Below are 15,157 nucleotides of genomic sequence, written 5' to 3'. Positions count from 1 at the left end.
TTCTTTTAAATATATATCCGGGCTGAAAAGCGTTATGAGGACGGATGAAGTGAAGAACTCACTGATGATGGCCGCTGTGGTGCACTCGCTTTTGTGGATTTCCATAGCGGAGTCGGAGGTCCGTCCGCTGGTAGGGACACTCCGTGTATATCATATCGCTTTGCTTGGTGAAAGTACGATATCGGGGCAGTTTAAAGTATATAAACAACACGTTGGATTCTTGACCAACTGATTTCACGATGAAAACTATCGTGTAACGGGATGTAAAAGTAATGTCCGAAATACATGTTGTCGCACACTGTATTAGTCGAGTATGACGCAATGTTGTTATAACTGTTATTTGGCCAACGCTCACTTCGAAAGTCTCAATGAGAAAGTAAAACAGCATACACGTTTAAAGTGTGATAATAACCAAAAACAGTGATATCAATTCCCTTTTACTAGTTAAAAATGGTATTGCAGTATTTTGTAATTTTGATAGGAAATCCTAACAGAGGTTTATCCTCAACGTTTGTCAAAAACAGAATGCTTTATTAATATCGTTTAGTAAATATCTACCACGTGACAGTCATAAGGCTATAAATTTGTTAATTTTGCATATTTTTCCATGGACCACCGCATTTAGAAATAAGACGTTTTGACATAAAATGCATCTAGCATTAACGATAGATATTATAAGCATGTATTTGTAACGTCGTTGAACAAAAGAACATTGTAAAATTAATATGCAATGGGCATTAATATATTGCAATACTTGCCCTTCACCAAGGCACCGTTGATCCGATTCATTTATTTGCAACTTCAAATTAGCCCGGACATCCATTACACATAACGTCAGGCAGACAAACCAATCACATCTTTTACTTATCGATACCTCCAATGCAAATACTCGGTGCAAATCACAATTAAACAGTCCCGTAATAAGGTTTTTTGCATACTTTATACACTGATGGAAAGGTTTACACGATGTCCGTAATATTTCCATTTCTCATGCCGTTAATCTTGCTCTTCTTCATAAGTGTTTCTCCCCTTTATTTCACCCAACACTATATTCACAGCACCACTTAATGTAACTATTAAACCATTCAACATATTAACTCATAAATACTCAACACTAATCGCTCAAGATGCAGGGGAGAAACAAACTCTTGACATAGTTGTAGCGGTGGCAAAAGAAGACAAAAGAGAATTTTACATGAATATAACCAATCTAATTCTAACGTCTGCCATGTTCACGTCTGATTCCTTTCGCCTATATTTGCAATCGGCTTATCTGTCCTAGCCCTTCTTTCGTATTTATACTATTCTCCAGATTCAGGGTATTGACTGCATAATTTGCTCTTATGGCAACTGTCACAAATGTAAAGACTCCCCATTTTCAGCACTTACATATACACCAACGCACCTACCACCTCATCATCCCCTCCTTGGATATGACAACTTCACAACCGTTTATCTTATTACCCTACATACATTCTATTGGCACTTTATTCATTGCAGTTTTTGTTGTTGTTCGCTTCTTCCTTCACAGACTCTGAAACCCGGCATTACACTGAGATTAGTACTCCGTCGACATCTATCTTCTTCATAGCCGTGTCATTACCCACATGCATCTCATCGTGCAACTTCCACTCTGAACCTCCAGCCACTATCGCTTCACTGGAGCTATGCTTTGTCCCTCAACTCCAGATTGAATGGAACAATTTTTACATCCAGGTGAAACACAACACTCAAACACTTCATCCACCTTCCATCATTACCATTTCATGGATCAATGCTCTCAGATTAAGGTCCACAGCACACATATCCTTACTTTGGCTTACACAATTGGCTTGTTTCTGTAATTTCGAGTTTTAGATAGTATTATTTCAAAACCTTTGGACCCTAAGAAACCTTGCAATATCATATTGAGTTTTTCGATTTTCTGTTCGTCTTGTTGTCCTGTGAATTATAATAACTCAGTCCTTTTTAACACATCATTGGATTTCGATTACATAAAATGTGTTGGAAGGCCCCAAACCAAAAAATTCAGCAAAAACTGTACGAGCTATTTGATTACAATATTTTGTGTGAGAAGATGCAGATGCGTTACAGATTTATGATGTCGTTAATCAGATGGTATTGGATTTTACGAACGAGATTTCATCAGTTTTTCTGTTTAAAGCCCATATGCATGCAACTGTTCAAGTTTAATCGTTTCACAATTGGCACCCATAAACTTGGGAATAGCAGTTATCTCGGGGAAAGGTAGCAGGCTTCTTATTAGTTTTCTTATGTAAATAGGCACTCTTCAGATTGGAATGAAATGGCATTTCTAGCGTCTCACATTTAACGACAACCAAATTTCGTGAACATTCAGTTATAATCCATTTAATGTAAGCTATTTAGAAAATTCAGTCACATGTCAGAAAAGCACCGTCATTTGTATGTTTAATCAAGTAAGGCCTGAAGTAAAAACATTCTAATCCAGCAAAAACATCTCTGAGATATTATTTTGTTCTTTCCTAATGCAGGTATTGGACTGAATTTAAAATTGAACAACTATTTATAATTTGCATAGCGAAGGCTTAAACAATCGGTTAACATAAAATAGCATTTTCTATCGAAAATATAGATATTGGATACAGTTCCTCATCTGGACTTTTAACATTAAGTTATGACGTACCACAAACTTTTATTGAAACTACATATAGTGGCCATGTTGAAAACTTGCTGCGGACTGTTTGGCCCTAGATGTAGATTTGTTTTATGTTAAGATACAGTTTAACTAAGCTCAAGCTAATTTTTATGTTTGGTTCATATTGATTAACCATTGTATTTTTTTTGCATTTTTAATAACACAATTATGACGCCACTCTTATGATACTTCATATTTAAGGGAAGTAATTTTTGCTGTGGTTATGTAGCAATTTTATAAATTGTTTCTTAGATAACTTAATGTCTATATAACAAAACTCTTGATGAACACTTTAAAATATTCTAATATGAGTTATGGTAACTTTAAAACTTCACGAGCATCATTTTTTCTATCAATGATTGATGGATTATCTTAAAACCTTTAACGATATTCGTGTTACTTTATTGTTTGAATCAGTGATCACGCTTTCTGTTGTGCAATAAAATAAATAATTTAATGTTCAAATTGTATGAACACGAAGACAACTATTTTAATCCTATTTAAATGGGCAAGGGATTTTATTTTGACACATAATGATTTTGATGTGTTTTAAAGATTTGTACTTTTTGTAGGATGTATAAGGGTTAACCTGAAACTCTCGCTCTTGGTTATGTTTGTAATCTAATGGAATGGAGACATCCATTTTCGTATTTGCTGAGAATGGGTGGAGCTGAAAACAAATCACGTGCTAGTATGATTTTTATGAAAAGTTTCGTCATTATGTATGCAGAGCACGTAATGGCCATGAGAAAAGCGTTGCGTGTATTTATTTTGCTCAGGGTGGACATGTGGATATACTGGGCAAAAGTTCAAGAACATCCACAGTTTGAATACAAATTGGACACAGGATGAACAAAAGAAGAGCTACTCCTAGATTTGTTCGGCAAAGGATTGGCATGAGAATAGCTATTCCTATATTCATCCGGCAGATGTTCACTTGGTTAAAGTAATCCTAAATTTGTTTAGCACATGATGGACACATAAAAAGCCAGACCAAGGTTTTTGTCGCTAACTCGATTGATGTGAGAAGAGGCACAGAAACCTGACCAATTAAGAATGTGTTTGGTATGGAATATACATTACATTCAATTTGCACAGAACTGACTTGTAAAAGGCTATTCCTGCTGAATTGTGCACATAGAGGTCATCCCAGAAATAAACAACTATTACCAGTGTACCACTCCTGCATTGTAAATATCAAGGTTAGCCTGAAGAACACTTTCAAGTGCCGTATCAACAAATAAGTTGGGCAAATGAAATGTTTTTATGGTTTATATGCACTACGCTGTTTGTGGAATTTTGTGCGGTTCTTAATTGGTTCTTGCTTGGGATTTTTTTTTTGTGTTCTCTGTCCCTAGCGTTTACCCAGTGCCATTAAACCGGGTTTATGTTTAAAAGTTATGCTACTGAGCCTGTTTCTGTAGTGTTTCACATAAGTATTTAGGTGGCAACACGATTTATGAAATGTATTATTTTTTTACTTGTAAAATGGCATTAAAGGTTTTATGTGCAACTTCTAATATAGATGTTCAAAACTTAACACTGGAATTAAAAGAAGAAATATCTAAGGTGGTCCAGCATCAGAAAAAAATAAATCATATTACAAATAAATACTTCTCCAAGGTTCATGCCTTTCTGAAGTATCCTTGTAGCAATTTGGCTGCACAAGTACACGGAACTTCTGCACAAATATTATTATAATAATTGCATTGACCAAAATATGTGAAACTATATTCACATCTGATCATTTAAATGATTGCGTCTGTTCATGGTATGCTTTCCGGTGAAATATGGACTTTAATCAGTGATATAAAAAATCACATTTTCATTGCAAACTAATTCGTGAACAAATCAGAGTTAAGAACTACGTTAAACAAAATGAAGATATTTCCCTCTGATCAACACTGCTTACCGGAATTTTGATATTGAAAAACAATAATTTTATCTTCATTATAATCAAATGCTTTTTTGGAAATAACCATAACTTACGGCTTATGATTAAGTGTCAGCCTATCTATCAAACGTGTCCTTGAAGTTGAATTCTTGAACATTTGCATTCGAACAAAATCATTACCAACGTAAAATGAAAACAAAAAAACAAAAACAAATGATGTACATAAATAAATTGAACAGATATTATATCATCTATTTAATATACTCCCAAATTGGCTGTCTGCGCGCCGATTTAAAATCACATCCTTGAACGTGCGCATTACTTGCACAGTTTTTATTATGGATTGTAATTAGCATTGATTCTCATTAACGCATGTACGTGTGGGATGGAAAACATTTCACTCGTAGGCGTGGCTTGAGTTTTCAGTTGACTTTTCTGTATATTACGTATTTAGATAATAGCCATATGTGTTTCAGTCTGATGTTTTTTGAATGCATTTCTTTCTTTGATTTCGAAGTAACATGTTAGCGCTGTATATTGTATGGCGTGAAGGGCGATCGCGTGGTGCGTAACCCCTTAACTATCGTATGACACTAAGGCATTCGCTTAGAATGTGAGGACTTGTATTCGTCTATAAAACCAAAGCGATTGGTAGTGGTTCCATTATCTTGTGGAATGGAGTTTCAATGCACATGAACACTCCAACTGTACCAATTCAAGGAAACATGAACGCGATGAGGTATCAAAATGACGTCATTCAGCCGGTTCTCCTACCTCATATCCGTGCCAATCGCGGTATGATGTTGGCACAGGATAACGCACCATGTCACGCGGCAAGAAGTACACAACTTATGCTTGTAGTTTACAACGTGCGAACACTCCAATGGCCTGCAAAAACGCCGAATTTAAAGTCGATCGAGCACGTGTGAAACCTTTTAAAGCGCAAGGTGCGTGCCGTGTTAAAACGATCCTGAAGGTGGTCATTGACAATTTGAATGTCCTGCTGAGGAGTCGACACTTCTTTTGGGGCGTCTTCGGATATCTGCTACATTTCCGGTTTGAACAAATTTCGCTCAAAGAGTTCTGAAATGTCGCCTATTAAAAAACCGTGCAACCTGAAAAATAATAAAATGACACAGATGATATTGTATTGTTGACCACCCGTATTATTGTTCACGACTGTTTTTACGTAAATAAGAATCGCATACAGATTAATATAAACAAACATGTTTCTGTCAATATTTTGCACTTAATAACAAAAAATAACACAAAGTTGAACTTTTATAATGACGCGTAACATACCTGTCTGATGGGGGTGCCGGCACGAATCATTCCGACGGCTTGAGTGCGTTCTGCAATGCTCATTCTCGCCATATGTAATGTTTTTATCATAAAAGACAACCCATGAAGAATTCTTTCCTACCGTATTCGACATATGCAGGAGAAACTCGAACACATAGGCTATTTTCGTACCTACCGTTCCGCATGGATGATTTTGTTCATGAATACGTGTTTTGAGTAAATTAAAATATTGGTGTGTACAACACTAAAATAACGAAACATCAGATTTATTGATTAAAAATGTCGCATAACGTCATTTTTATATGGTGGCCAATAAGAAATTCGTCGAAGTGTCTTGAAAACTCTCAGTCGCTTTGTGAAGAGGTAATTGGTACGAGCTAACATTTGAAACATTCAGTTGATTTTTAATAGATTGTTGCCAGCAAAAATAAAAAGATCAGTCATTCTATAAGGATATAGTATGTTCTATTTAACATTTTGAAAACCTAATCGCTAATGCAAGTCTATTTGAACAGATGAGTGAGTTTGTATAATCTGGAAGAAAGCTGTGCTACCTTATATTTTGGAACGTCCTCAGGAGAGCGTTAGTGACAGAAAACATCGCGAAATTCAGCCCGTTATTTCATGTTGACCGTGTTGGGGCAAGCTAAAATTGGATAAATATGTTGTCTTGGGTGACATTGTACGTTGCATTTGCTTCCTTGCAAACCGGAAGGCCTTACCAATATGTAAGTATCTTGATCATATAGTTGCCCATTGTTAATGTTCTTCTTAGTCATATTAGTCCTGATTTGGTTGAGACGGTTCAGGGCAAGCGATGTCCTTGTTTATGTCAATTCTATAGCATTCTCTGATCTTGTCATGTAAATTCCACTGCTGTTCAAGATCAATGCAGATTTGGAAGATTGTAAGAAAAATGCTTCGATTTTCATCAAGGTAAACTCCACCACATCCGATGCAGCGAACTATTTGCACTACTCAAATCCGGGCCTGTCTGCCTTAAGAATAGATTGATAAAACTCATGTATTATAAAATTATATTCTAGCACTTGAACACACATACAAAATCATCCGAAAGTAGCTGACATAAAGAACAAGATAGTATGCTAGTTTCCTTGACAATATGGGGAATCACTTGACAAGTTGAACAGATAATGTTTAAACCAATGTTGGAAAATTGAAACGAAATTTGGATATTAAATGCTTATTTAAGTCACCTTAAATAAAATATTCATAGTCATAAGATATGTTATATTAACCTTAATGAGTTTGTCAGAGTTGCAGCTTCTTCACCTATCCTATCATCATTTGCCTATCTACAGTTTTACTTGCTTGGAAAGCAACTGTCAATTAACAACCGTCAAATAATGAATGAACTGTACCAGAGTCCTCTGCACATACACTGAAGGCATTGTATTTCCATGTAGTTTTGAAATATATTTGACCATGTCTGTTGGACATGCTCATGAGGCAAATGACAAGCAGGTCTTAGTCTAGGTGGTCGGACAAGGAACATGAACACTGTATTTAAATAAGGTTGAAATATGAAAAATATAAATATACAGTATACTGTTTTGCAGTACACTGTGCTCAGAAGTCAAATAAGCGTCATCGGTATCAAAACTAATACACAAATAAAAATTATTCGCACATTTATGGTCAGGTTGAGTGTTGCCTCGAACGAAAAGGTCAACTTAGTTTCACAAATCCTGAACAGAAATGCTACAAAGTTTATTATTTCATATGTATAACTGCATTAAAACTTCCCTGCCAAATTCCGTTATAAATATCCTCGAAAAAAAGCTATTGTAGACAAAAACGTAGATGTTTAAAGTTTCTCGTTAATTGCTTAAATGCTAAAGGGAGATAACACGGCTGGTTTACAGCTGGTCGCTATCAGATTGTTTATATCCTTGTTGGACAAAATGTGGGTATTGTATGCATGCAATCAAACCTTTGCCTGATTTCAAGCGTCAATTGAGCGTAAAAATGGGGAATAATAAAATTAAGTCAGCAAATATTTTTACAAAACTTGAAACACGTTTTTTCTTGAAATTGAAATTGCCGGTTGAATGGCCACAGTTCTCACAAAACCAGAAAATAAGTAGACAGAGTACGAGGCAACTAAACAATCACCGCTTATCAAGATTTGAACGTTACTTTTAATAAAAAATACGAAAAAAATGCAATCTGCATGATAAAAATTTATAAAAGAACTATGTTGCTACGCAATATCAGAGCAAACTTGCTAAAAATGGCACTGACAATAAAAGTATACTGGGTACCTAAAGTACCTGAGTACCTAAATCGGAACACTTTCGGCACTATTTGTGAAATATTTTTAGTTAGACTTGCATCACAACTACAAAATTTTCCATCAACATACTAGGATTCAAGACCAGTTGGTTGATATAAATGGCATTTTTCAAGATACTACCAATCTGCATGAAAAGTACTTTATTTACCGCACAATCAAGGACTGACATGTTCGTCCTTAGAGTACCTAAATATGGAACAGTTTAAATTCGTTATTAATTTTTATGTATTCTTTCAAAACTATTGCTCCATGTTTTGTTTAAGTAAATTAATAATTTATGTTATTTTCAGCTTGTCTTTTTTGTCATTTTTGTCAGTAAAATCTGATGATTTCAGTAAAATACAGGCTGTACCAGTATACTGTGATTGTGGCAAGCATGAGGTCTTTCCCCCGCGTACCATGTATTGACATTTGAACATGAAAAACTTTAAATGATCGCAGTATTTGAAATACTTACCGAAGAATCGTGGTCTTTGGAACTTGTATCTAAAGCAAGAGTTTTTATTGATTAAAAACCTTAAATAAACTGATCTCGATCAGAAAAACACTTTTATAATGGGTGTTCCATATTTAGGTACTGTTCCAATTTAGGTACTCGCCCAGTATCGCATAAATGCTTCTAAAGGATCAACTCTGTGAAATTAGCCTTAAAAATGTAAAAAATAAATAAAGAGCAAGTCTTCGAAAGTACTTATAAGCATTGTTCTTTAAACTGGCTTCGTATAATACATAAAATGCACACTGAAAATTAATAAATGTGTTGGTTCTCCACCAACGTACAAGTGAACGCAAATTTGAAAGAATATTTGTTTGTTCATAGTATCAAAAGCTACTGATCAATGATATAGAGGGCGTCTTCATGTACAAAGGTGGTTATTTGAATGTGTTTTTTTAATGTTTCGCCGTATGACTGCGGGAAAGAGAATGGAACAGTTGTTTCTGTTTTTGAGGTATTCGATTTTAAAGCTTGTTGATATGTTATTAAGAAAGGCATTTGAAGTTTGTTTAGCGGAATGGTTGCAAGATGATTGCTTAAATAATGAAATGTAAACTAAAGGTGTAAATGTATATTTTTGAATAAATAACTTAACCATGGTCCTGTCTAACGGCACACGGATCAACGCCAACCGACTCTAGGAATGACCAATATTATCGATAAGTCGATATATTGCGATTCGGAGCAGAAGCGATGCATATCGATCAACATAGGCATACTATAGATATAGGAATTGTATTATTGATTCCATATTGAGAATTCAATTTAAAGGTTTTTTTACATTGAGACTGATTGTCGCGGAATGTGGAACAATTCTCATTTTCCACTAGTATAGTATAGCGTATATTTGTATGATGTTACTGCATAGGCATACAAATACAAAATAATTCAAAACAATTTTCTTTTTAATCGATATTATTTGCTATCGAATATAAAGGAAGAGAACAAAGAGAAAAATATAATAAGCAAATTTTAATAAATCATTTAAAACTACAAACTGGAGACGACGGATAGCAGACGACCACTTTCAGTATTTCTCACTTATAATGACTTTCTTCACTTACACGCTTTCGATAATTTTCAAAGTTCGCAAAGTTGTGAATGATTGTCTCTTGAGGTTGCGGTTTAATAATTCAAAATAATCTTCCACAACATAGGTATTAAACGCAATTTTTGTCATTTAAATAAAAATTAGCTGCTGCGGTGACAGTTCTCACACTATTCTTTAATAGACCGTCGTCTCTGAAGACAGAAACTATCTGATATGACACCCCTAATTACATTTCATGACTGTTCAGCATGGTTCTAATAACTGTTTATCAGCAATGGAGAGGTTTTTGTAAAATAATAAGTCTGAACACTTCTAACACCTTTGCCGGGGCAGGACATTAGATTTATTGCTTGAAACAGCGTGAGCTGTTCGCTGGTATAGCACATACAACATCGTTACAATAATATACATCAAATCAAATCGTTTTCTACGAAATATTTGTTTTCAATTAAAGCATTCTGTTAAAAAACAAACTATATGAAAATATATCATGGGTCAGATTAAAAACCAGAGATAAACTTCGCCCCAACAATAATAAAAAAAATGCTCTGGAAAACTGTTCCCACTATATCTTAAGACTCGCCATATAATATACTTAACATGCCACATACAATACGCGAGTATTATGGTGTCATGCTTTAAAACATCATTGCCATATATCTGTACATTTCTCTAACAAAATCATATCTAATATTGTAAAACAACATAAACTTGAACCTGATTGCCCGAAAGGTTGACCGTTCAGATCGCTGTCGAGCGTAGAACTAATCGCCACGAACATTATTCCGCCTAAACCGCCAACCAATAGCCATTGGTCACCTGACTTTTACACCCGATTAAACCGCGCACTAATATTTGCGCGCCAAAATGTTAAGACAAAAGTTCTTCACTATACTACGTAACGCACATAACTAGTAAGTCTGAACACTTATTTTACAAAATAACAAACACCTTTGCCGGGGACATGCGATATAATTTACAAATGTTAGTGAAGTCGGCAATCAAATTGAAATCGTGAAACATTTATAATTTTAGTTGTTTTGTGATGAACATTTTTTTTCTCTAGACTATCATCAACATAGCCATCTTTGGCCGTATCTGTCTTCCATCGACCGTGTCTTTTTAAACACCTGTCTGAAACTCCGTCACCATTTGCTGCTACAGTAGCTCCACTGGCTCTTAAAGAATGAGTCCCCAAGTTTAATATTGAAGCGACTAATTGCAACTTTGAAACTATGCATTCTCTAGCGCGGGTATAACTGATATTTTTGTTCTTTTTTAAAAGAAAACATTTTTTGCCTGATCTGCATGCTGGCCTGAATAAAAACATATCTGAACCGACTACTAACCCGGCGCATTTCCTATAACGCTCCAACATAAAAACTGGACAAGCCGATGTCGAACCCTTTGCAATTAAAACCTCTTTTCCACCACGATAAATGTCTGTTTTGCTCTTCTTTATTCTAATAACTAAGTGTTCGCTTTCAAATTTAACGTCATTACAAGTCAGTGCACTAAGCTCATCAAAACGTAAAAATCCAGCATAAGAGAAGAATCACGAGAGATCCCGTAGAACTATCACATCCGTTGATTCAATAAACATGTCACAAAGCTTTATCAAATGCTCAGAATTTACAACGTCTTTTTTCTTAATGGGTTTTGAATTTACGCTTTGCACATTTAAGCATTGATTTTACTACACTATTCTCGGTTGGATCTGTAAAATCACACAGAGTGGTACCACTTAATGGCATAAAATACTGCCGAAATTATGGCAGATTTGTTATTGTCTATCAATCATGATAAATACATTGCAATATGAAATGCGCTGGTCTATATTCGAATCCTTTCTCAATACAAAGGTATATAAATCCCTTTACTTGGTGGTGATATTTCAAAACGGTGTCATCTCTCCTACCCAGCTTTGCGTAAAGCATTTTATGGCTTCCGTACCTAGTACCCACCACCTTGAATTGAAACGATCACATTTATTGTTATAATGTCACGCAAACCTATCAACTGTAAATGGTCCCCATTTTGTGTCTAAAATTTTAAAATTATTATCACTTATTGACCAATCATCTGAATCTGTGTAAACCATAACATTTTTACCCACAAAATTGTGCAAATTACTAAGCATGATTCGGCGTACAGTTTCCAATTCCCGCCAGGTAGAACGTTTTACCTTCTCTGCATCAGACCAAGTCCCGTGTACTTTTCTGCTACGTCAGGAACTTTATCGTGTGCATTCACTTGCGATAAATCTAAACATTTAGACTCACATTCGAGAGCCTCGAATCTGGGAACATGTCTTTGAGACGGAAACCGTCTATCGCTAACATAGCGAACATACTTCAGGGAGCATACCTCTGAGACTCGACCGGTCTCGCGCTATCTGAACGCATCTGCCCACTTCCGGGAGCATATCTCTGAGACTCAACCGGTCTCGCGCTATCTGAACGCACATGCCCACTTCCGAGAGCATACCTCTGAGACTCAACCGGTCTCGCGCTTTCTGAGCGCACTTGCCCACTTCCGGGGGCTATTTTCGAATAAACTAAGCAATTATTCTGAAAATACCTCTTTTCCGAGAGCAAACCATAGCAAACGCAGTCTGTGCGTGAGCTGCAATCCGTTTCGTCATCTGATTACGTCACTACCATATCAACTAGTAAATCTGAGGTACGAGTACCATCATGATAGAAATCTACACGTGAGCCCTTACCCTTACCAAAACCTACTTCACTAATCACGAATCCGCCGTAGCCCAGACTGCTTGCGTCTGACCAAAGACTTAACTCAGTGGTTTTGTCATATACCAAAGACTTGCCTTCTATGTTCAATCGTCTTACATTTTTCCAGTCAAAACGTCAAATCATTTGTGGCGTTTTCGTTTACCTTGACCGGAGCATTTCAACTAGCTCAACTATCAATACAACGATGCAAATATCTGGTCATTCTACAAACGATCTTACCGAGCACGCTTTGTAATGGCAATTTTGGCCAACGATACCAGCTAAAAAACACACTCTAATTAGATCCAGCTTATCGCTTGCGAGCTGAAACATTATAGAGTCTATCGCTATTTCTAGCCTATCTACCCGTTCACAAGAAATGAAAATTATATTTGATTCGTAGTCTAGCGTGTGACCTTACCAGTTCCAGATGCGTTTCGGGTACCAACTGCATGTGTCTTCTGCAAACAAAAAAAAACAAATTCTATTACTGAGTGGCGAATGAATGAACTTGCTTACATTGCTTTTGTTCGGTGAATGTGACCGCCTATGCCGTCATTAAGGAACATAATAATCTTGTGACCTAGAGATCTCCAATATTTGACCAACACCCTCAAAGTTTTACATAAAATAAACCCAGCGGTGGAAATACCGAATGGCAAAGATTTATATACATACCATTTATCCTCCCAACAAAATCCGAGATATATACAATTATCTGGGAAAATATCGATATGATGATAGGCGCTTTTTTAAATCAAATGTGAATATGTATGTGCCTTTTTCAAATAATGTTTCTGCAATCTTAATGTCCTCGTATTTCATTCGAAACAGATGCAAACATTTATTAATGTGTCTACAATCTAAGACGAGTCTGGGCTTACCATTTCTATTATACGCTACTGTAAGAGGATTCACTATATAAGGTTTCTCCTTTACCTCTGAAATGACACCCTTTCTAACCAGGGAAGCTATTTCTCCCTCTACAAAACTGGGATAAGTCCTTGCAGACTTATTATTTCTCAGCTCGATTCTCTCTGGAATCACCTTAAATGGTAACTTATAACCATTGGCAACCACATCCAATATGTATTGATTATCGGACGTTTCCGACCACTTACTTAGGTGTTTCTTTAAACTACCGACTGGAGTTACGTCATTTATGCTAGAGTCCTCCCTATCTACTTTTAAAGGGTTGATGTCTATAGAAGGACTTACTTGCCTCTCCACTTCCACTTGTTATTCTGCTGGCGCGTGTTCTGCGGGCACTTCATTTTCCAATGGCCAGACTTCCAACACATGAAACACAATCCGGGACGCTGCCTGCTCGGCTGTGCGATGTGCAACGCCTGTTGTAACCTTGGCTGCTGTTCCGGTCTCCGATACGGCCAGTTTTACGCGGCCGCTTCTTGTCCGACTTGGCCTTCCTACTGGCTCGAGCTTCGACCTTGTATATGCGCTTCTCGTCCTGACTGTTGTCTGCAATGGGATTGGCCTCGTACTCCGAAACAACACGCCAACCCAACTTGGACGTGTCTGCCAAAAGCACCAGTTTCTGGCGTTGTTTCAGCAATTCAGTAGCTAGAAAAACACAACATAATTGGCGTAATAATGCGCTTTATATAAAGTACTTATTATGTGTGGTCACTATAATCCGTGTTATGTACACAGACAAATTGTTATCGAAAGAGAAAATACCGATGTTATGTTTATCTTGAACAATAGCCGCGTGAGCGGCGGTTAAATTTTGTGCCTTTACGTGCGATCCTGCCGTTTCAATTTTCTCTAATACCCTAGAATTGATCTTGTACTGTTCCTCGTTACTGTTCCTTTTAAATTTAGGAATGTCAAGTAAAGACGAGGGTTTATCACTTATCTTAGAAATCATCCCGCTGATGCTTCCGAGTAACTCCTGGTTGTTCGTCCTCATCACTTCCATGATTTTTTTGTTCAATCCTTTTGTTCATAACATCTGACATTTCGGACGTCGCCATGTTTCAAGCACAAGTTGACCGTTCAGATCGCTGTCGCGCGTAGAACTAATCGCCACGAACATTATCCCACCTTAACCGCCAACCATTAGTCATTTGGCACCTGACCTTTACACCCGATTTAACCGCGCACTAATATTCGCGCGCCAAAATGTTAAGACAAAAGTTCTGTGCTATACTACGTAACGCACAGAACTTAATTGTTACGATAATATTCCCAGCGCAAGGCTTTACACGTTATGAGGAAGTAATTAATCTTAATCGTACTGAGTGTAAGGATATGCTCTATATATATTTTGTTTGTAGTGAAATACCCAGAATGGTTTCTGTTTTACGAAGGCATTATCAAAGGATACGCTTTTGCTGCCCCATGCAGTTATAAGTCCATCATCAGTGTTCCTAACCTCTACAAATGCGTAATGCTCTCTTCCATGGTCGAAATAGACACATTAAACTACCATTTTTATCAATTTTTCGTAGCAGTCAGTCATTGTAAACTCGTTGTATGGTCTATCAAACCATATAAAACATAGCCGAGCAGAAATCATAAAAATCATTTTATTTATATGTATATATATGTATACACGTATTTATTTATGATTTGAAAACATCTTTAAAATGTTAAGCGATCATATTTAATATATAGTGTACTCTATACATTTTTAAACAAATTCCATTGTAGATAAAATGATAC

The 15,157-nt window shown here is 36.3% G+C and overlaps 1 pseudogene; it reads right to left on the bottom strand.

Annotated features, from left to right (window-relative positions):
* Nucleotides 1-13,686: 13,686 nt before the first annotated feature.
* LOC128245793 (uncharacterized) lies at nt 13,687-14,559 on the bottom strand (annotated as a pseudogene).
* Between the last annotated feature and the right edge of the window lie 598 nt (nt 14,560-15,157).

The sequence above is a fragment of the Mya arenaria genome, chromosome 9, assembly GCF_026914265.1.
Source record: "Mya arenaria isolate MELC-2E11 chromosome 9, ASM2691426v1".
Classification (NCBI taxonomy): Eukaryota; Metazoa; Mollusca; class Bivalvia; order Myida; family Myidae; genus Mya; species Mya arenaria.
Note: the sequence above shows the minus strand (reverse complement) of the source record. Positions and strands in the feature narration are given on the sequence as shown.